General features: G+C 39.4%; 1 protein-coding gene across 1 annotated transcript in view; it reads left to right on the forward strand.

The window, feature by feature from the left end:
• Nucleotides 1-7,249: 7,249 nt before the first annotated feature.
• Nucleotides 7,250-23,539, forward strand: part of LOC124605475 (intraflagellar transport protein 172 homolog) — a 320,057-nt gene continuing 303,767 nt past the window's right edge. Inside the window, exon 1 of the mRNA XM_047137189.1 lies at nt 7,250-7,366. The gene's annotated coding sequence lies outside the window, so the exon portion shown is untranslated. The remainder of the gene's footprint in view (nt 7,367-23,539) is intronic.

A 23,539-nucleotide genomic window follows, 5' to 3' on the forward strand; every position in this document is an offset into this window, starting at 1 on the left:
AGCTGATTCTTATTGTATTGTTGACTGTGTTTGCTTAAACTTATGGAGTGACTTTTTTCGGTTTCATAAACATTTATTTTTATCTGTTATTACTTTTATGTTCTAATTTCATGTACTGACACGTTCCATGACCTCAGAGATTTGCTCCGCAATTTGGTCCTATGGAACTTGACATGTAAAAAAAAAAAATGGAGAGAACTAGGAGCCGTTTGTTTGACTGATGCTGCATCCTCCAATGCAGACCAGTCCACATGCTGGTACAGTTTGGTGAGCAGGAATGGAAGTGAACTGCACCGTGTGCTTTCCCAAATACCAGTGGCAGCCGGCCTTATGTGCAGCTGAGTGCATGTCAGCATCATGGCTCCTGTTTACCAGTGACAGAAAATCAGTCCAAAAATATTTGGTGGACACTGGCTCTGTTGTAAGTATATTGGCGTGAACTTTAACACGTTGCTGCAGACCACTGATAGCATTCTGTCTGACAGTGGCAGACAGTTCCCCCATGTCAACTTACGGAACCCAGTGAACAGTATTAGATCTGGAGCTTCATTGTCGCCGATGTCTCGAAGACAGTCATAGGAGTTGGCTTTCTACGTTATTATCATCTGCTACCAGATATGGCAAATGCTCAACTAGTGGATAGTGTTACCAGCCTGACTACTGTGGGACACTGTCACAGCACAGCAGTTCACAGGGCCGAGCTGATGCAGAAGGGTAACTGTAAGTACACAGCTCTGCTACAACAATTTCCAGCTTTAATTAGTCCTCCAGGCACTCCTAAACAGTTGCTACGCAGTACAGTCCATCCACCCACCATCTTAAGACTAGCAATGGCCCGCCTGCATCGTGCAGGTCTAGATGCTTGGCACCTAGCTATCACTAAAGCTGAGTTTCTCATTTTGCTGAGTGAAGGCATTATCTGATCATCAAGTGGCCCACCGTTGTCCCCTTTACAACTAGCGCCTAAGAAGTGCGGAGTGTGGTGCCAGAGTTGTGTCAGAGCATTGACCAGTACCATTGTTGCGGGGCTATAATTATGCCTTAAATGGTGCCGCTATATTCAGCGTCCTTGATTGTGTCAAAGCTTACACTCAAATTCTGGTAGTGAAGGAGGATGTACGCAAACTGGTTACATCACTCTGTTTGTGTTGATCAGAAGCATGTACGTGACCTTTGGCTTATGGAATGCTGCTCAGACATGGCGGCAGTTTATTGATTTGGTTCTGTGAGGCATGCCATTTTGTTTTGCACACCTGGATGAAATTCTCATCTTTTCAACCACCAAGGAGCAAAATCAACAATATCTAACTGAAGTGTGCAAGCATTTTGAAATGGCTAAGTGCGTATTCGGGCAATCTGAGATCATCTTCCTGGGCCATGGAATTTATTTTGTGGCCTCCATGCCATTACTAGAAAAGGTCAGATACCAAAACCAAACATCTTTAAGGAAATACGCTGGTTTCTGGGGATGTCAAATATTTATTGCTGATGTCTACTACATTCAGCGGAACTACAACTGACGTTAACTGCACCACCGTCTGGTCCAAAAGTATAGTGGGCTGATGCAATGAGGTCCGCATGTTGTAACAATGGTCAGGTGACTGATGACAACTGCTTGCATACTATTCACAGAAGCTGTTACCATCTCAGCAGAAGTGGGATACCTACAACAGTGAGTTTCTTCCCATGTGTGAATACTTTTGTCCACTGTTAGAACCAAGAGAATTCCCCTGCTATACTGATCATAAACCACTGACATACACCTTTAGGCAGAACAGCAAAAAATGCTTACCTCGCCAGTAAAGCCATTTGGAATTCATATCCCAATGCAGCACAGACATCAAGCACTTTGGGAATTATCTATGCAGTCGCTGATTGACTCTCACATGTCAACAGTGTCTCACGGCCAGTAGATTTCACGGAACTCAGCAAGATGATCAAGAGCTCCCAAGTTTTCTACTTTATGACACATCCGTGTTACAGTTACAACTTCTCATCATGCCTAGTGAGGAATTCAAACTGTATTGTGATATCTCTCAGGGAAGATCTCACCCTTTCTTACCAGCTGCATTTCATAGACAACTTCTCGACAGCCTATATAAATTGTGTCACCCTGGATTCCGTCCAACTTTACACCTAGTGTTGATGCATTATGTATGGTCCAGTACTGAAAAGGACTGTCATGAAAGCACGTATACATGCCTGCAACACCATCATAACAAAGTGTCTCACTTTGTGTGCACATTTGTTGGTAATCTTCCAGACACAACCTTATATTTTGTGCACATGCACATTCATGTAGTAGCACCACTGGTTTCATCAAACAATAAATGCTACTTACTAACCAAACAGATCATTTCACTCATTGCCCCCCCAGTGGTGCGAATGGACACTGTTTCTGCAGAAACATTAGTGTCTGCTTTTGTGCCGATTTTATTAGCTAGATTTGGTTGCCTTCTGTACATTACAGCCAACCGTGGACGACATTTTGAGTCTGATTTGTTCGCTCAGCTCACAGGGTTCTGTGGATATGTGCACCGTAAGACCACCAGCTATCACCCAGCGAGCAATGATGTTACGGCAACAGGATACGAATAGCAGTATGTGGAATAAACTGTCCCCACTAATATATGCACATACATATATTTCGACAATTAGCATACACGTTCACACAGTACAAGGTATAAGAGCAGACTGAATTAACGTGGCGGCTCGGATGAGCGACCTGAGTCCCAAAGATTAATGTTGTCTATGGTCGATATGACCTATTGACGCCACACTGTGATCCAATGATGGCACCTGTGTCTCAAAGCTCCACTTACGTGTCACAGCACCCCTTGGGCGACCGCGAGAACAATAGTTCTCCTTGGTCTGCAGAACACTTACAACTCAGACAAGAGTTCCTCCACAGCAGAACCAGTTTGTGGGGGAGCATCACAACTCCCGGGAAAATTTATTGATGCCAACTCCCCGCAATCATTATCTCATGATCATCCAGACCTTATACAACGTTTGAGGCACCACATAGCTCATATCCGTCCTCTCAAAGCCTCCAGACATGCCACCTAATTACGTGCATCATGACTTGGATGATTGAGCATACGTAATGCTACGCGTGGACGGTGTGGAGCCACCGATACAGCCTCCTTACACTCGCCCATGCCGTGTTTTGAGAAGAGATAAGTGGATGCTAAACATTGCAGTGAATGGCAAAAGCATAACCTTCTCTCTTGATTGCGTCAAGCCCACCGCCAGCTTCTCGCGGAAGCACCAAGAAGACAGGTCTACCTTCCGGTACAGGCACCAAAATCACAACCATAGAGGCAACAATCACCTGTCATACAACCACATCCCGGGCGCATGACTCATTCAGGACGTCGTATGTATTTTCCTACGCGTTTTCTCGACAATGCTCCACTTCTGCCACGGGGCTGCTCTAGCGTCGGACCGCTGTCGTCTGCTGTGTGCAAATGGTGGTGGTATGACGGCTGTGTAAGTGTACGTTTACACTGCCTGTGATGCGATGTGACGCGACACTATGCAATGCGAGGCATAATGGTCAAAGCGATGCAATGCGATTGAGCGTTAACATTGCACACGATACAGCGCGCGCGTGCGCTCGCGCGATCTGGCCAGCAATTGAGCAGTTATTGAAGGCCTCTCTGACACTCCTCGCTCTTCTTGAAGCACCACTGTTTGCGCTGTCATTTTGGAAGCATGCTGCTAAAGCACTGTGTTCTGTTATGTCCTGGTCAATAGACAATTGAATGGAAATGTGAGGCCCAGCTTTATCGATTATTATATTGTGCAAGACGCAGGTGCACTGAATAATAATGGCTGCATGTTCTACAGAAGTTTCAATTTCCTTTCGGAGAAGACGCCACTTGCTGGCCATAATTCCGAAAGTGCGTTCCACCACCGCTCTAGCCCTCGATAGCCTCCTGTTAAATAACCTCTCTTCCTCAGTCAGTGACAGCCCAGGGAAAGGGCGCATTAAGTTTTCCAGTAGTGGAAAGGCTTCATCTCCAACCGACACTAATGGGGCTTTTACTGAAGTACCTGGTAGTTCTTTCGGTGGAGGTCAGTTTTCAGTTTCGTTCAAAATATTATTGTACAAGTTACTTGCTCTAAATGTGCCACCATCTGATTGCTTGCCATAGCCTCCAATGTCAACTGCTATTAATCTGCAGTTAGCATCGGCTACAGCTAGTAAAGCAAGCGAAAAATATTTTTTGTAATTGTAAGACATTGTCCCAGAATGAGGGGGACATTTAACCCGAACATGCTTACCATCAATGGCCCCCACACAATTCGGAAAATTCCAGTTGGCATACATGTGTTTTGCAGCGGTTTGAAGCAGTGGTATAGTAGGAGAAGGCAGGTGTACAGCGCTCAGAATTTCACATATTGCGGCGCACGTTTCATGCACACATTGTGCGACTGTAGTTATACCCATCCGAAACGACTGTGAAAGTGCATGGAAAGACATCCCAACCGACAAATATCTGAAAAAGAATGAAATGAGCGTAATTGAAGGATGTGTAGGATCTTCGTAGGATTTGCAATTAATGTTCTGAGGACAAAAAATGTATTAAGTATACAGTGTACTTAATTATTTACGCAGATTTCGCGTCTATATTTTCAGGCGAGGCGCTGAAGAATAAATGGAAGAACCTACGTGACACTTTCCGCTCTGAACTCAAAAAAACTCGTGCTGAACGTTCAGGAGACGAAGGTGAAATGCCGCCTTTCCAATCCTATTGGCCGTGGTACGAGCTAATGACCTTCCTGACTGACATAATGGCGCCACGGAAGACGAAGACTAATGTTCATCACAGTAAAAGAACAGCATCGCAACACGACGACGCACACGACGACGTACCGTTTTCACCAGCTGTTACAGAGAGAGAGAGTGTTTCACCTAATGAAACCAACCAAGACTGACTGTAAGTTCAGAGGGTAGCGTTTCGATGCCTCCTCCCTCACCCACCCTACACACAAACCAAAACAAAAGATCCAAGAAATCGACAAGCTCTGAGTTGCTAAATATAGAGAAGCAAAAGTTGAAGCTAATTGAGCAGCAAATGTCGAAATTAGAAACGCAAGATGACAGCTATCATGCTGTAGTGAGTTTGCTGCCAGCAATGCGAAAACTATCACCATCAGCTCAGTTGTGAGCCAGGATAAAAGTTCAGCAGCTTCTTTTGGAAGAATTGGAACAATCAACCACTTCCACTGCACATTCATTGATGTCACCCTATGCGCCTGAAAATCCAGTTGAAATCGTAATTGCTGGAAATCCGCAAAACGAAATAGTCATTTCTGAAATTCAACCTGATGACATTGTTATTTCAAGCCACCAGGATTCTGAAAACTTTGATACTTAAGTGAGTGAACTGTGATGTATTATACTTCTCATTGTCAACTACGTCAAAATTTATTAAAAGAAAGTTTGTATCTATCACAATTTGTAAATTTTTCATAATAAAATGATTGTTGTAAACTTCATATTGTCTACTTACCTGATGGTGACCATAACTTTCTCTTCAGAGGCAATAGCCATTCTGAAATTTGTGTTTCGCTTCTGTAATCTATTTGAAACAGACGACACTCTTATTACCAAATGTCTCTGTACTCATTCTGAAATAATTCCAATATTTATCCTCATCTTTTCTAGTCACTGTACAAATGATGAAATTCTCCTAAAGCGCTCCTCTCCTTGTTGATTTCATGCACCCATTCACGACTGCGTTGAATTCTCAGAGCACTGTTTTCTAATAAGAAAGAATTTACTGGGTCAAGGAAAAACGACATCGTGCCAAGACTGCTCAATTTCTGGCGAGATCGCGCTCGCGCGCTGTATCGTGTGCAATGTGAACGCTCCATCGCATTACATCGCTTTGTCCATTATGCCTCGCATCGCATCACAGGCAGTGTAAACGTACACTAAACGGGCACCGCTCTGTTGCCACTGTTAAACCTAGCCTGCCCATTGTCACGCGATTTCTGCGCGTCATCACTCCGCACGGCTCGGCATCGCATCGCATCGTAAAATTAGCCTAAGTTGTAATTACGCGCCAATCAGCAACGCTGTACACAGCAACAGCAGCGGCGGCCGCAATGTTTATACTTTGACTTTTGTACAAACGTACACGTGTCCGTGAATTTTGTACGTACTTAACGCAGTTTTTCTCCCGTCTCACCTATGATGATATTTGAGGGACCGTCCCACATTCAGGGACCGTCCTACATTCATGTATAACCTTTCCCACGCCTGTTAACTGAACGTGTAGTTCAAAAAAATAAAGTTCTTTCATTTCTGTTTCCCGAGAGTGCCTATTCGGGCTCTGCTGCTCGGCTTGATAGTATATAGCAGAGTCTACTGTGGCATATAACGACTAAGCTCTTATTTAAGCAGTATCCGACAACTATACTCCCAAGAAGCTCTAATGCCATTTGTCAGTTTTGGATCCGGCTGACTGCTAGATGTTCATTATAATAAAATACGTCTGAGAATCACGGGCCGCATGAATGTCGGTACTTGATTCAGGACGCATGCGGCCCGCAGTTTGACGACTTTTGGAATAAGTGCAAGGCAGCATTGAATATTATTTTAAAACTGATGCAAAGTTACACCCGTAGGCACACAGTAGCTTAGTTTTACGGTTTCATTATCGAATAGTGACGGAAATAAAACCTAAAAACTGAAATAAGGTCGGCGTACTTTTGTTCGTGAAATATTTATTTTTTTACTCTCTCTCCATATTCAACATGAAACCATTATGGAGTCGTTAAAAATGCAACAAGTGATTCATTTCTCGTATCTATGACGCTACACTCCGCGCACGACATGTTCCCACAAACATCTGGACTCTATAAATTTCTCCCGAAACTTTGTCATTAATGTTTCGTCCGCCTTGCATACCGTCACGTACGAGTGTGTCGTGTAAACGCACGAGAATTGCGTACACAGACGGATTATTACGCAAGCAGCGGTCTTTAAGGAAAGCTGTAAATATGCTTGTTAAAATTCTGGTTTCAAGAAAATACTAGCATCAAGTTAATTTTGCCATTTATTCTACTAGTAGCAAGTAATAAAATAAAAAGTTAAACAATAAAGGCACTAGTCCAATCCATTGTCTTACAGCAGTTCTTTTATTTTCAACGTCTGAGAAATTTTGTCAATAAATGACACTTTAGATATTTTGTTTGTTACAGTGTCGTCAATGAGACCTGCTAATTTATTCCTAAAACATAATTCACTATCGGTTACGAGAGTGTTGGCAACCATGACGCCTTAAAGATCGCTGAGATTTGCAAGCGGCGCTGAGTTTGATATTTTGCAGGTTGAAAAGTCGCTGTAGAAGTAAGAGGTAATTAGAAGTTTAGTTGTAATGGATCTTCAGCTGTATAAGTTTTAACGTAAGTGTGCTTACAGCACTCAAATATCAAAAATGATTGTAGTCGTCGTTCCAAGAGTAGCAATAATGCTACAGTATTGTTGCAAGCAAGCCGGTTTTTAACGAAGTGCAGTTACGAGCTTTTCACCAATTTACGTAATAAATATAAGTAATTGCCTTTCTATGTATTGCTGAAACGTTTCTTCACTGTAAACTTGTGTAGCGATTACTACTTACCAGTACCTAATCCCCGTGTAGGCCTAGTGGCAATTAAGTAGTAGATTGGACCCTAAAAAACATTTAGTGACATGACATTTAGCAAATTCAGTGTCCTTTATATATCAGCTCCATTAATTTTTTTCATGAAATACTTTGATAAGACAGTTGGTTTTGATTAAATGTAACAACAGAAAGTCGCATCTTTTTTTTCGTTGAAAAACAGTCACTGAATAATGTGTCTATACTATATTTATGTTGTCACAATTGGATAACTATGGAAACTAAAGCATAGTAGCTAGAAATGATCGACAGTGTGACGGTTGCTTACGCTTTTTTCATATTGTATGTTTCGCGTTGTACAAAAAGATGACATCATATATGGCAAAGTCCATATCAATTCAGGCAGGCTAGCAAAAAATCTTACCTTCATAGTCTCGGATGTTATTGAATTTAGCATATGTTAAAATGAAGGATTAAGTAAGGAACACGTGTTTTTTTTTTTTTTTGTTTTCTCCAAAAAAATTTCTGCTCCGAGATACAGCTCTCCAAAGGTGACATTGCGCATACCATTTTGAAGATGAGAATTTTGGAAAAAATTTTTAAAACTCTGTATCTCTGAAACAGTTTTAGATATTTTGTTGGTTTTTTAATTTGAAAGGTAATTGCCTTATGATTGCAGAGAACTCCTCCGTTTGGACTTATCTGTCAAAGTTCTTTTACTATAGCATTCTGAACTCCTCCTCCTCTTCTTCTTCTTCTTCTTTTTTTTTTACAATCGTATTGACCTATTAGGACCACGTTAACAACTTCAGTTCCTCTTCTTCCTTTGTTGTTGTTTCCTATTTTTCCAGTGTTCCCTCATTTTCTCCCCATAAAGTCTCCTCCTTTCTTTTGTCCATGTTGTTCCCGATTTTTTATTTCTTCTGTTTTCAAAGGCTTCCACATTTAGGATTTTGTTTTTAAAACGGTTTCTTTCTGCTATTTCTCATTCTTTGATGTTGTTTCTTTCAAGATCTTTTCTTACTTCTGTAATCCATGCTATTGTCGATTTCTTCTTCCAGAAATATAGGAGTATTTGTTTTGTTAGTCTATTTCCATCCATTCGGTAGAGATGTCCAAAAAAGGTTAATCTTCGTTTGGCCATTACTTCAGATATTTTCTCTATATTTTTGTAGATCTCCTCATTACTTCTTATTTTCCAACCATCTGCAGTTTTCATTGCACCCATTATTTTTCTAATAATCCTTCTTTCCAGTACCTCTAGTTTGTCCATCTTATAGTTCATCGTTTGATATAGAGGATGCCTTTCTGTTGAACCAATAGGAACTGGAGAATTTCAATTTTCAAAACATTGTGAACAGGAAGTGAGCACCGATGGGATTGTCTCTGTCCTTCAGCTGGAAACCTATATCCAGCAGCTGGTCCATGTGGTAGCATAATCCATAAAATTTTGATTATTTTCTATTGATTAGTACCCTTCCACTTTTAGGTTGAACATGTTTTGTAATCAACTGAAATTTCTGCCATACATAAAATCTGTTTACTACCACATTATCACATAACAGGCTCATAAAATCAAAACCTAGCCTTATTTAACATAATCTAGTTTTGAAAGATAAGTACTGGTAAGAGACTAATTTTTCAAGCATTTTAAATAGTTCCAAAATGTATGTGAAAGGTCCAAAGACTTAAAGGTTTCAATTTATACAACTTCTGTGCACTCTGTTTTGTACTGAAATTAGCCAGTCAATGAACTAAAACTGTGTTCCGCTGTTTCAGTATCTTCCTTTGATATAGAGTGATGCCTTCCTGTTGAACCAAGAGGAAGTGGAGAATTACAATCTTCAAAACATTGTGAACAGGAAGTGAGCACTGATAGCCTTGTCTCTGTCCTTCAGCTGGAAACCTATATCCACAGCTGGTCCATGTGGTAGCATAAAGTTCACTACAATTTCGTTTAACTCATAACTGGTGTCTATAATCTCAGCAATCCACCAGCCATAGTCATACACACATGCCACAAACATCACCCTTCTCAGGTTGTGAATCTGAATATTATCCTGCTGTTTCTGAGGTGTTGGCTGAACAAATGAAATTTCCTCTTTTTTGCTCTTTAAAAGGTGTGCAATATGAGTTCACCCATCATTTTGCGTCCAAAAATGTGTCATCTGAATTCCTTTCACAGGAGTAGTTTGTTTGGACCATTCTTCTTTTTCTGCCCACAAAATTCTTCGATTTCCTCTTCTGACAAAAGAATGAAGGCTGTGGATGTGTGAGATTTCACGACTCTCGTAAAATCCTCAGCATTCTGAATTGCAGCTGTATTTGGTCTGGAAAGATTATGTTTTGTAGCATGATGCTTCAGCATGCCTCCTACACCATCACAAGGCCCCTTCCCATGGCCAGTAGCACTGTGTACCCAGCCAGCTGGCACAAGCGACTTGCTCAATTCAAACAGCTGTTTGCGACTTTTAAAATGACTAGGAGCACCATCAAAAATTATGGTGATCTTCTCTGCCCTGTTTGCAGTTGAAGAATTTTGTGCATTGCTAGCAAAGCATGTACTGAGTCATGTCCTGTGTCATCACTTATAACTGCAACACTTTTATTTATTTATTTAGCACCTGTATTATCACAATCATGATATTATACTTGTCAAAGTACAAAACAGTATAAAATATTACTTATTTACATCATGTACAAAATTTTATCATTGGTATCAACACATCTTTATAACAAAAACATTATTTTGCTTAATAAGATTATAAAATTATATACGTACATACAGATAGAATAAAAGCTAGTGAAACTTGTGGTCTTGTTTTGAAAATATGTCACTCCTGTAAAAATTGAAACCTGGTCATTACTCCTAGATACCCTGGTGCTTCTTGTGGGAGAATTACAGACCAGTTCTCAGCAAAATCACACACCCTTTCACTTCTGCAATGTGTTGATGTTGCAATTTCTTCAGCTGCTGGTGTGTTACTGCTATGGGAAACGGGAATATGGATAACTGCATACGCAGCAAGCTGTTCCCATAAATGTTTATACATACATATATTTCAGCACAAAGAAAAATACACATGTACACTGTACAAGATACAAAGGCCGACTGGAACATTAACATGGTGGCTCGTCAGAGCAGTTAGAGTTCAAAGATCATGCTTTGTGTGGTCGATGTGACCTATCGACGCCACACTGCTTTCACTGACCATTTACCAAGTTCATCAGAGTCATTCCATGTCAAATCAACACACCTATTTTACCTCACCCTCTTAGATTTTGCTGAAAGTTGGTATACTTATAGTGGGCACTGAGACTAAGAAAAATACCAAATTTCAATTTTTTATCTCAAACCATTCCTGAAATATGGCTATGTAAACTTTTCAAAAACCAGCCAAAAATGTGTTAACGGACTTTTTTAAAATTGTCCTAGGAGCTGCCCTAATTGAGCTAGAGAACTGGGAATGGTGTCATTTTGCAGCATTTTGCATGCTCTTTCCAGGGATGTACAACAAAACATAGCTTCTAATTAATAACCTTTTTCAAAATACTAATTAATATTTTGATTTAGTTTTAATTTTTTTACAAAAAGTACATAATTGAAAATTTTCAAAATATTTCCATAACTACTTCATACTATTGTAAATCCATGGAAAAATATAAATGTGGGATGATGATGGGTTCATTGTTAAAAAAAATTATTCCAGACTCTTGTTTTTCACTAACGGCCCTGGTTTGACCAAATTGACCTTTAACAAACAGGAATTTCTTTAAAATATACTGAAAGGTAAGAAAAAAAGTATTAGAAATATCAAAATATCACCTTATCAAACCAAAACTAATCAGCATATTTTATAATTAAGTTGATTGCTTATTTTAATTTCATACAACTTCACTAACAGTATATTAACCGATATAACAAAAACAAGAAATTGAGCATTTAAATACAAACTGAAATAAAGTATGAATAAGTACAAGTATTTATATTGTAGTTCTGGTCCATGATGTTTGAAATGGAACTATTGGCTCTGAGCACTATCGGACTTAACATCTATGGCCATCAGTCCTCTACAACTTAGAACTACTTAAACCTAACTAACCTAAGGACAGCACACAACACCCAGTCATCACGAGGCAGAGAAAATCCCTGACCCCGCCGGGAATCGAACCCGGGAACCAGGGCGCGGGAGGCGAGAATGCTACCGCACGACCAGAAATGGAACTATTAAACAAATTAAATACGTAATGCTTGTTTTTGAGTAATAGGTATCTGTACATAGCTAAATTTAACACAATAGGTACTAACAATAATTTTGAAACAACTTTCTATAAAATATACATTAACACTAACCTGAGACAAAAATTAAGTTTTGAGTTGAAAGCAGTTTCCCAATAAATTGTCTTGGAACTTCACATATTACATTTTAATAAAGCTGACTGGGTTTGGTTTACATCACTTTCATTAAGAATGTATGCTCTCTCTGTCGGAGTAAATGGATTCGCTTTTGTGAGAACATCCACAACTGACACCCACAGGACATCTGCATGAGCAGGATAAGAGAATGGCTTAGCTGGTCCACATGGATGAAGAAAAGTTATTTTCACTTCATCAAGTTCTTGGTTTTTTTTCTAAAATGTACCCAAGCCACGAGTTTCCGCCATATACAGTGGTGACATAGCCTGATACATCTTGTAACTTCAGTTTGTCTGGTGATGTAGTTACTTCCCTCTCCCAACTCTGCATATCACCTGAGAAGTATCTGACTATTAATTTTGATGGAGTGTTGGGAATAAAAGCGTGAAATTGCTGTTTTCCTTTGATTGTCAATGCCTCTTCAAGTCGGCTTTTTAATAATATTTCTGAAGCAAGTTAGTCTTCTTGAGTGGAATATGCAAAATCAACATTTGTGATATTATTTACTGCCCACTCAAATAGATATCGTGCGGTTTGGATCTGATTTTGGTATGGTTTTGCAAACTTGCACGAGCTGCCAGTCTCTTTACTGAACCCCCTACTCCATCACAAGGCCCTTTCCCATGTGCTGTGGCTGAAAAGTGCCACTCAGTTTTTATGTTGAAGTCTTCCTCATGAAGGCAAAGGTTCAGGAAGTTTTTCTTATTTTTCTACTGAGCGGCAGAACCGTCAGAATAATAGTATATCTTTTTTGGAATCTTTTGAAATTTATTTGTTAGATATGAAATTAGCTTCTTTTGAAAGGTGTAAACTGCAGTTGTATTGTGCTCCAGGCAATCAGAAACAATGACAAAGCTCATATGCTCAATTTTGTCTTCCTGTTTGTAATATATAACAAAAGGATGAAGGGTAATCTGTTGTCTTGTCCAGTGGAAACTGTGAGCTTCATCCTGTAGAACTATACTATAATTTTCTGAAAAATCACATATGACAACAAATTCAGATTCCATAAGGTTTTCTCTTGTGGAGTTAAGGAATGTTCGTTGTTGCTTGGCAATGAAGTCATGCCGAATCAAAGTCGACATCTTACTACAAAATAAATCTATGAATTCTTCAGAAGTTTTCTGAACAATTTCCAGATTACATCAGTCAACTGACATCCACTGTCGAAATTGAACTCGTTCAATTAAGTTTTCATGAAAAGTCTTTTAAAATTTTACGTTTGGCAGTTTCTCCCGGGCAGTATTCACAGTTTCCCATGTTGCAATCAACTGATGATGGGTTACAAAGCATTTTTGCAATGCACTGCTTATAATTGTTTAAGCTGCTGTTTGTTACTGTATTTAGTTTGGCGTTTTCTATCATTAATTTTATGTTTTGGTGAGTTGTGCACATGCAGACAGTGTGTGTGCCACTCCGGCCAGCTAATACACAATGTTTTGGTCTCAACTCAGCAAATTTAGAGAAACCTATTTTTATGTTAGGAAACTTGTCTTTAAAATGTTTGTAAGCTTCTCTAAGGTTACACAAAAAAGTCTTTTTGATATTTTTTTTATTTCCACTTGTTTCTGTAATTGTCACACAATCTTTAATACCTGGCATTGCCCTGCTAACTTCATCATTTCCATAAAATGAATGTACAGTTTTGATAGTTTCTGTTGGTAAACACTTCCCTGGTATTGGGTTTGGACCTTCAATGAATCCTCTCTCTTTCAAAATTTTTTTGGACTGCCGAACAATGTAATTAGGAGCCTTAAATTCCCTCATTATTTTCCTGACAGTCCACTTTTCAGGTAAACTTGTAAGAATCATTATTTTTTTGCTCTACTTATAGTATTTTTAAAGTTTCTTTTAATATTTTCAAGAACGGATTCATCAGTATCAGTATCTGATGAAGAAGTTTCAGGAGCAACAAAAAGTTTACGTGTCATTGATGAGATTTTCTTCACTTTTGATTTGGCATAATGCCTAGATGTTACTTTTTTCTTGTCAATTGGGGACTCACCTAGTTCTTGAAGTGTTGTGTTAAATGTTTTAACAGCTGCTGAAGTTGGAGTGAAGTCAGGGTCTTGGTCTCGGATGATTATCTCCGATCCAGAAGATTCTTCTTCAACACTTTCATCACTGATGGGCTCTGGTGTATTTTTCAGTTTGGTTACATCTTTCCTACATTTATCACAAATATTGGCACCACTTGGTATTTGAGGAAATAATTTGGGCATCCATTTTGCGACATTTCTCAGTTTTTTTTTCTGTCTCTAATAAAATGATTTGACTTCTTCAATGGATTACAACACTGCACTCTTACAGCACTGCACTTTTTACTTTGTTCCATATTTATACAAAAATCACTTATAAACTGTCCTTCAATGTATAGATTTACTTGAAAATGAACTGTTAAATATAATACACACTGGTCAGCACAGAGGTAACAATTAATTTTGCACTAAAACCACAGTGCACAATAAAGCTGTAGGCACACAAAGCCTTAGAAGGTAACAATGCAGACTAAATCATCTCAACAATGGCTCCAGTCTCTGAATTATTGTACAGACATCAAGCCCTATGTATACGGTCCTCCACTGACGTACTACCTTGAAGGTCAATTTGGTCAAACTAGGGCCATTAGTGAAAAACAAGAGTCCGGAATAATTTTTTTTAACAATGAACCCATCATAATCCCACATTTATATTTTGCCATGTGATTTACAACAGTATGAAGTAGTTATGGAAATATTTTGAAAATTTTCAATTATGTACTTTTTGTAAAAAAAAATTAAATCAAAATATTAATTACCATTTTGAAAAAGGTTATTAATTAGAAGCTATGTTTTTTGTCTATCACTGGAAAGAGCATGCAAAATGCTGCAAAATGACACCTTTCCGAGTTCTCTAGCTCAATTGGGGCAGCTCCTAGGGCAATTTAAAAAAAGTCCGTTCACACATTTTTGGCCAGTTTTTGAAAAGTTTGCATGACCATATTTCAGGAATGGTTTGAGGTAAAAAATTGAAAGTTGGTATTTTTCTTAGTTTCAGCACCCACTATAAGTACACCAACTTCCAGCAAAATCTAAGAGGGTGAGGTAAAATTTTTATTTGAAGTGTGTTGATTTGACATGGAATGAATCGTCAATGAAACTGTCAACGGCAACAGTTTTCTTAATTACTTTATTTTCCTCCCAAATCACATATGTAATTTCTGCAGAGTTATCTGCTACGTCTTCCAGGCCAAGCATCTGTAAAGACATTCCTCCCTTTCCAGGGCAGTCACCACATTCTTGAAGCAAACAAGTCTGTTGCTTTACATCACAAACTACTAATGACTTCACACACCCAACCAAGGTCTCATATGTCACATGCTCCAGTAAGTTCTTCAAAGTTATCACACAAAGTTAAAAATTTGTGCAATACACACAAACAGACATCTCTAGGTGTGTATGTAACTGCCCACTTAGGTTGTAGTGCATAAAATTTTGATCTTTTTAACTTTCAACTGTTACAGTTACAATGTCTTTTTTGTTGGCACTCTGGCGAGAACAGTCCATTTTATCTTCCAGATAAAATGACTACAGTATTTGAACTTGAGCTGCTTCTACAGGATGAGCATAATAGTGATCTGGTCTTCTAAAGACTCCTTTTACAGACCTCACATTTCTTGATTTGTCTACCATGTACTTTGATACTGATGGAACATGGGTCAAAATTGTTTTCTTTGACAATGTCTCTGGAATAATAGTTAAAACTTGCACCTTTTCACTGTAGGATGCACAATATTCAACAGCTGAATTGATATTTATGAAAAATTCCTGGCAAGAGGTGCAAGAATGCTTTGGTTCATTTTCTTCTGAAGATGGAATTTGTACTTTGAAGACTGTGGCCAGTTTTCCTGTAGCATATTCATCCATAGCTTTAGTAATTTCTCCACACTTTCTTGCTACATAAAGCTTATGACTCGATTGCACTGATCATGGTTTCTTAAGAGGACTAACACCTACCTCTGTAGTTGACTGATTCAGGGTATTTAATTCTTCCTCTATTGATTCAAAATCTGCATCATATGTACCATGGGAGGCTTCACCTTGTTCAGATACTATCATTGTTGTTATTCTGTCAAAACATATAGAACACAAAAAGTCATCGCTGGAAATATCTTCATTTTGAAACAGAGCTTTCAAATGAGAACCTTATTCCCAACCTGAACAAAGTCTGTGGTTTTTTTTGTTTGTCTTATACAGGGTGGAGCAAAATTCGCACACTCGGACTTCACAGCACAACTCCTCACATGCCAGCGGTAAAAAATGTCTTTCACAAAATTTTGTCTGGCGAGTATATCTGGCAGAAAAAGGACCTTAAAGAGTGACAATCTGGCAACACTGTAACCACATGTATGGTAGCTACCTCTGTCACTACACAATAGTTGTGCTGTACAGTTCGTGCAGTGGGTCGGGTTTTGGGTTAGTGTGCAGGAGGTCGATGGTTCGAGCCTGGGTTGAAGCATATGTTTTTCATTTGGTAAATGCAGCCCAGGTAGTACTGTGTCTGGCATTTCAATCGTGAACAGCAATTGCAGCGGGTTATCTAGAAAACATTTGCACTTACATGGCTGCGCAGGGTAGCCGCGTGGTCTGAGGCGTCTTGTCATGGTCCATGCGGCTCCCCCCGTTGGAGGTTCAAGTCCTCCCTTGGGCATGGGTGTGTGTGTTTTTTGCCCATAGCGTAAGTTAGTTTCAGTTAGATTAAGTAGTGTGTAGGCTTAGGGACCGATGATCTCAGTTGTTTGATCCCATAAGACCTTACCACAAATTTCCAAATATTGCACTCATGTACTACAATCGTAGAAATGGAAGGTTGGTCAGCTTTGAAAGAGGCCCTTTGCACGTCATGGGTGTGAATTTATTCGCACCACTTCAACTACTACATGCAAAACCTGTTTTCTTTGTATTCTTCTCCAATGGCCCTATAGATTCGTACCATCTATTATTTTTGCCCGTTCAGGTGCATTACATTTCATTAGGGCCTTATGTTACCAGTAGGACTAGCAACGTGCTTTGCGAATAATGCCCAAACTCGGTTACTATTTGTATGTGTTATCGCCATGGTCCCACTAATTATGCCTTTCAACACTGAGCCTGGTAACCGCATTCTGTTTAGTACGTATCTCAGTGCATTATTATTATTATCATTATTATTACTCTATCGATGGGATTTTGGAAACATCACATCTATTACCATTAGGGAAACAGTGTAATTTGAAACTGAACGGTTCACAATTTGCGGTGTCGGGATGTATCATGCAGAACAATATCTGTCAGAGGGGTAACGTGCGTTAGGTGTAACAGGGCGCAGGACTGATGGTGTGTTTATACTGTATGCGCCGTCCACCAAACAGGGACTAGTTGCAAGTGACAGTGACAGACTCCATTGTACATGCATACACGTATCGAATTTTCTCCTTGTAAAACTCTAAACCACTGTGGCAGACGTGTGGCATACACAAACGATGACTATGTGAATATGCTTTGGTCCTTGGTGCATCTGATAACTGGGCTGGTGTTGCCGCTCGTGAATATGCTGCTAGATATCCTCATCATTGCCATCCAGATAAAAATGTGCTTCGTCATCTGGAGCTGCACCTTTGGGAGTCAGGTTCTCTCCTTCCACCATTGCGTGACAGAGGTCATCCACGGACTCGCCGTACTCCAGCAACAGAGGAAGCTCTTCTGGAGGTCATACACCAAGAACCTCTGTGAAGTACACAGAGTGTAGCAAGGGAGCTGTGTGTCCCATGATGCACGGTCATTAACATGCTGCACAAGCATGGGCTGCACCCCTATCATCATGCTTTAAAGCAACACCTGCATCTTGCAGACTGCTATCAGTACTTGGACATAATATTTCCAGGGAAACAGCTCAGATGTGGATGTCCAGTTCGATAGCCACCACGTTCACGTGACCTAAATCGCCTGGATTTCTTCCTGTGGGGACACCTGAAGGAGCATGTGTACACTACTCTGCCGGTGAATGTGGAAGAATTGGTAGTGCGTGTCCATGCTGCTCTTGTTACTGTGGACACAGCTTTTCTGCAAAGGGTCCAGAGCTGTATGATCGGGTGGGTTGTGCAATGTTTGGACATGCAGGGAGATCGCTTTGAGCATCTGTTGTTCTGAGGACGGCGTATTTTGTTTTGAAGGTCTTACGGTCATTAATATGGACATTATTATTGTCACTGGTTGCTAATGTGTGACATCCGAGTGCTCATATTACATGTGGAATAAATGACAAGTAGATGTTGTGTTATTGTACTGTGCTATTATCTTTAGCATCTTGAAATTGATATTGTTTTATTGTTTTTGTAGTTATTCTGTCCTATTACAGATCAATTGTTTTCACTGTCTATTTCTTATTTGTCTAACCACATATTTGTTATGTTCAGTGTTACAAAATGTTGTAAATTTAGTATACATGAGACATAAGAAACAGTGTATATTACAGTATGAAATGTCAGAATGAAATTATCGTAGCCAAAAAAAAAAAAATGCGCTCCAACCCAGGATCAAATCCTCGACCTCCTGCATGCTAACCAGAAACTCTATCCACTGCACCAACTATGCAGAACATCTAAAGTGCGCTGTCAGAGGCACTTACCATACATGTGGTTAGAGTGTTGCCAGATTGCCACTCTTTAACTTCCTTTTTCTGCCGGATGGCCTCGCTGGACAAGATTTTGTGACAGACATTTTTTTTATTGCTGGCTTGTGAGGAGTAGCACTGCGAAGCCCGAGTGAGCGAATTTCGCTTCACCTTGTATATCACTCTTTTATGGATATGCAAATAGTCACCACACTTCACTCTCCTGTGGCCCCAGTCTGAAGACATTTCAAACAGTCCTTTTCACCAAACATACTACAACTGTGTCAACTGGCAAATTCCTCATGAAAGCACAGAACTCACTGGATGGTCTCAGATTTCTTAGAAGCCTTTTCAGTAAACAAATTAGCACTGAACAACTACAGTACCGAAACCAGCAATGAACAACCACAACAAAGAAACTGACAAGATACTACATCAAAGTGTAAGAAATATCTGCAATGAAAGTTAAAAGAAATAACTGCAACAGAGAAAGTGATAAGAAAAAACTGCAACAAAGACAATAGAAATAAACTTTGTAACAAAGAAATTAGTAAAAACAACTTCAGTGAAGACATATGTTAACCTTGAAAGTTAAAAAAAAAAGATTTTTTAAAATAAAACCTGTCCAATTAAAACTGGAAGCTCTCCTGTACACAGAATGCAGTAATACGTGGTACTAATCAACAGAAAAAAATCTAACTTTTCTGGATTGGCATTCTTAAAAAAAAAATTTTCTGTAAATAAAAAAAAAAAATTTTTTTTAAAATTCAAAAGACAACAGTAAAAGAACTTTGGTAGGTTTGTCCAAATGGAGAATACCATTCTAATCATGAAGAAATTGTCTTTCAAATAAAACAAAAACTGTAACAAAATATCTAGAACTGTTACAGAGATACAGCATTTTAAAGATTTTTCCGGAATTCACATCTTCAAAATGATGTTTGCAGTGTCCTCTTTGGAGGCCTGTATCACGGGGCAGGAATTTTTTTTGTAAAAAAATAAAATAAAATAAAAGATATGTGTCCTGAATTTTAACTTACACTAGATACTATGACATCCAAGACTATGAAGGTAACCCCCCTGCCAGAAGTGATACTGCTTATGCCATGTGGACATGGAATGGAACCATCGTGTAGACTAAGTTGTTGGTAAAGTAGATAGCAGCCTCGAGTTTATTGGTGGTATATAAGGCAAATGCAGTCAGTTTACAGAGGAGTTGTGACCCATCCTATAATATTGTTGAGGTACAACCCATACCAAATAGGACTAATGGAAATATTGAAAGTAGGAGGGTAGCACAAATAGTTATAGGTTTGTTTGACACATGGGAGAGTGTCACAGGTACGCTGAAAGAACAAAGAACTGAACTGACAGACTCTTGAAAACAGACAGAAACTATCCCTTGAAAGCCTACATACAAAATTTCAAGAACCGGCTTCAGATGATGACCCTAGGAATATAGTACATCCCTCTATATATCACTACCATAGGGATTATGAGGATGAGATTAGATTAATCGCAGCATGAACAGAAGCATTTAAACAGTCATTCTTCCTGTGCTCCATGTGTGAATGAAATGGGAAGAAGCCTCAGTAACTTGCACAGTGGGTCATACCCTCTGCCACACAATTCACAGTGAGTGGCAGAGTAAGAATGTGGATGTAGATGTAGATATGAACAACCAGCTTCTGTGTATATGTGGGCTACCTTTATCTCTGTGGTAGTTGTACCTACCTCTCCACGATCATGAAGAAATAACTGCTCATCTTAGTCCTGGAAACAGATATGGCACTAGCACAAGCAGAATTGGAAGAGTTGAGATCTACAATTGGCTGCATTAGGAGGGTCGAATGAACTGTGGTTGAACCTGCTGGATCAGTCAGAGATTCTAGATATGCTGCAAGTCTGCTGTGTTTAATGTAGACATATCCAACAACTTCACTGCTCTGAAGATAGTGGATTAAAATATGCAGACAACTTAAGGAGTTTAGGATCATGCTGATGAGACAAAGTTAGAAAGTTAGAAGCTTAAAAGTACCAAGAAGGTACATCTGCTTGGGGAGTAGTCTTGGGAAGGAAACATCTGAACTAGTATGTAACATCCAACATAGAGAATACCATGTAACTAGTATTTTTAAGCCTAGTGCCACTGTGATTTGTGGTTTTGTGGGAAAAAATCTTGATAAAGAACATCATGTAGGCCTAATGATTATTAGGGATTCTGGAAACATTTTGGACTATAACTACAACTACGCAGATGATGTTAAAATCAGACCCATTGATGGGAATGCTCATCTCAGACAACTGCATAGACTGAGTCACTCTTTGAGCGATAAGGAATGCACTGGATAGAGTATTTTGTTGAATATGCAACTGCAGAGCATCAGAGACGACACTCAACAGAGTGAGTGATCACACATGAGTAAGAGTGATGTGTCGCCCTTTACAAGTTTGTGCCACTCAAGGCATGATGTATGAGTGCTTACGGTAAAAGGTTACTTGCAGAACTAATTTGTAGAACCAGCCAGTGAATCAGATCTTTATAATTCTTGTGTTTCCCATTATTTTTACTAGGTACTGTTTAGGGAAATGTTTCTGACTGATGGAGCTTCTGAATAACTATAGACTCAGTTTCATCAATTGGTTATAACAAAAAAGGCCGACTTGAATGACACAAATGATAACAGTCCTAATATATTTGTATTTTTTCATAAAAATATAGTAAACTTGTTAAATAAGAAGGCACACTTCTCATATGACTGCAGATAACTGAGGAATCAAAAGCAACAGAAACTGAACGGATACACATAGATGGTTACAATTCAGTAACCTACACAAAACTCCGCCCCCGGTAGCTGAGTGGTCAGCACGACAGAATGTCAATCCTAAGGGCCCAGGTTCAATTCCCAGCTGGGTCGGAGATTTTCTGCGCTCAGGGACTGGGTGTTGTGTTGTCCTTATCATCATCATCTCATCCCTATCGACGCGCAAGTCGCCGAAGTGGCGTCAAATCGAAAGACTTGCACCCGGCGAACGGTCTACCCGACGGGAGGCCCTAGCCACATGACCTTTATCTACACAAAATGTGGAATAAAGTCTCAGGCCTTAGACTTCTGTGAGTAATGCATGTAACACCTCTGTGAGTGTTATACTTCAGTAATTGACTTGGGAACATATTACAAAAACTGTTCTTAGTGCCATAAGCCCTTGAATGGAAATGTTTTACAATGTGATCAGACCAATTAGAGAAGGTATGTACTAGACTTAATAGAAATAACTGGGAAGATATTGTAAGTGGAGACTGATTTCATCTTGTACATTTTTTATAGAGGGCACCTAGAGTTAGTGATGTCCATTTTAGTTTTGGTACCTATAGTAAATTCCCGACAAGAATAGAAGTATCAGTGCAACAATGACTAATAATTTTTTCCTTCAAATGCCAAATTTTTTTGTCGGCTTTCATCTACATAGTGAGAAATGATTATCGTAATAAAATAAGAGAAATCAGAGATTGCACAGAAAAGATATAGGTGTTCATTTTTCCCACATGGTATTTGAAAGTGAAACAGTCAAGAAATTGTGTGAAAGTGGTTCTGTGAACTTTTTCCAAACATGCAGGTGTGGACTGCAGACTAATCATTTAGATTTGGAACACAGGTTTTGTTGTTTTGGAAGTTCACTTCATCCTTAGTAACTCTCACCTGGAGCATATGGAGGACTATTTTATGTCCAGAATATTTGACCTAAAATGATACCGTTATCATTAAGTCACACAGTTGAGCTGCCTGTTTTCAGGAAAAGTAAAGATTTTCATCCATTAGCAGTGTTACAAAGCCTGATCACTCATCCAGACTGTTGCTTCAGCAACACTGGAAAGGCTGCTATCCCTCTTCATTTCAGGCTTAGTTTGGCTTCTCTGCAGATACACCTGTGTTCTGGTTGCAGCTATGTAGCTATCCTATCATCTGTCATTGAGGCATGCCAGCCACCCCACTTTGGCTGGGTCCATGATTCAGCAAAAAATATCTGACACTGTGAGGTTCCAATCTTTGATTTGATATGAACTGACCCTACTGCAGTAATCTGTCTGAGTTGGGACTGCCATATATTATCGTAATCTTCATAAAGCTATCATATTTTAAGTAAGACACAATTTACCTAAATCTTGCAAACATAATGCAGTGTACTTCCCTTATTGGAGATAGTTTGAGTAATTCTGTTTCCTCATGAAAAATGAGCTAATACCACATGATGTATAAACTCACTGCTAAATTTTTCATCATATATTTGAGTCTCAGGGCACTCAAATGCTATTGTTAGCAATTTTTTTTATGAGGAAAGAGAATGATTCAAACCATCACTAATTGAAGAAGTGTGTTGCCTAGCGTTTGAGGAGATTTAGGAAAATCATGTCTTACAAAACTATGGTGGCTGTATAAAGTGATATGAGGCTGAAAGATAAACTGTCTGAACAAAAGTATGTGGACACACCATTGTAATGTGGAGTTGATCACTAGATGGCATGAGAGATGGATCTGCTAACATAAGAGGAGGAGGCGGAGGGTGGGGGGGGGAGGGGGATAATTGTGTTGCCAGTAATCAGTGACAGCTGGATGGGTCTACCAGGGGAGTTCAGTGACTTCGAATGCGGACTAGTAATTCGATGACTCCTGAGTAACAAATCCACTAGTGATATTTCAACCCATCTAAAGCTGCCAAAGTTAACTGTTTGTAGTGTGATTACGAAATAGAAACACAAAAGAACAACCACAGACCATTCAGACCTCATGTGCTGACAGACAGGGACCATTGAGCAGCTGGACGGCAATTGTGAAAGATAATATGAAATAAGCAGAAGGAATCACTTGTGGGT

Source organism: Schistocerca americana, chromosome 3, assembly GCF_021461395.2.
Source record: "Schistocerca americana isolate TAMUIC-IGC-003095 chromosome 3, iqSchAmer2.1, whole genome shotgun sequence".
NCBI classification, from domain to species: Eukaryota; Metazoa; Arthropoda; class Insecta; order Orthoptera; family Acrididae; genus Schistocerca; species Schistocerca americana.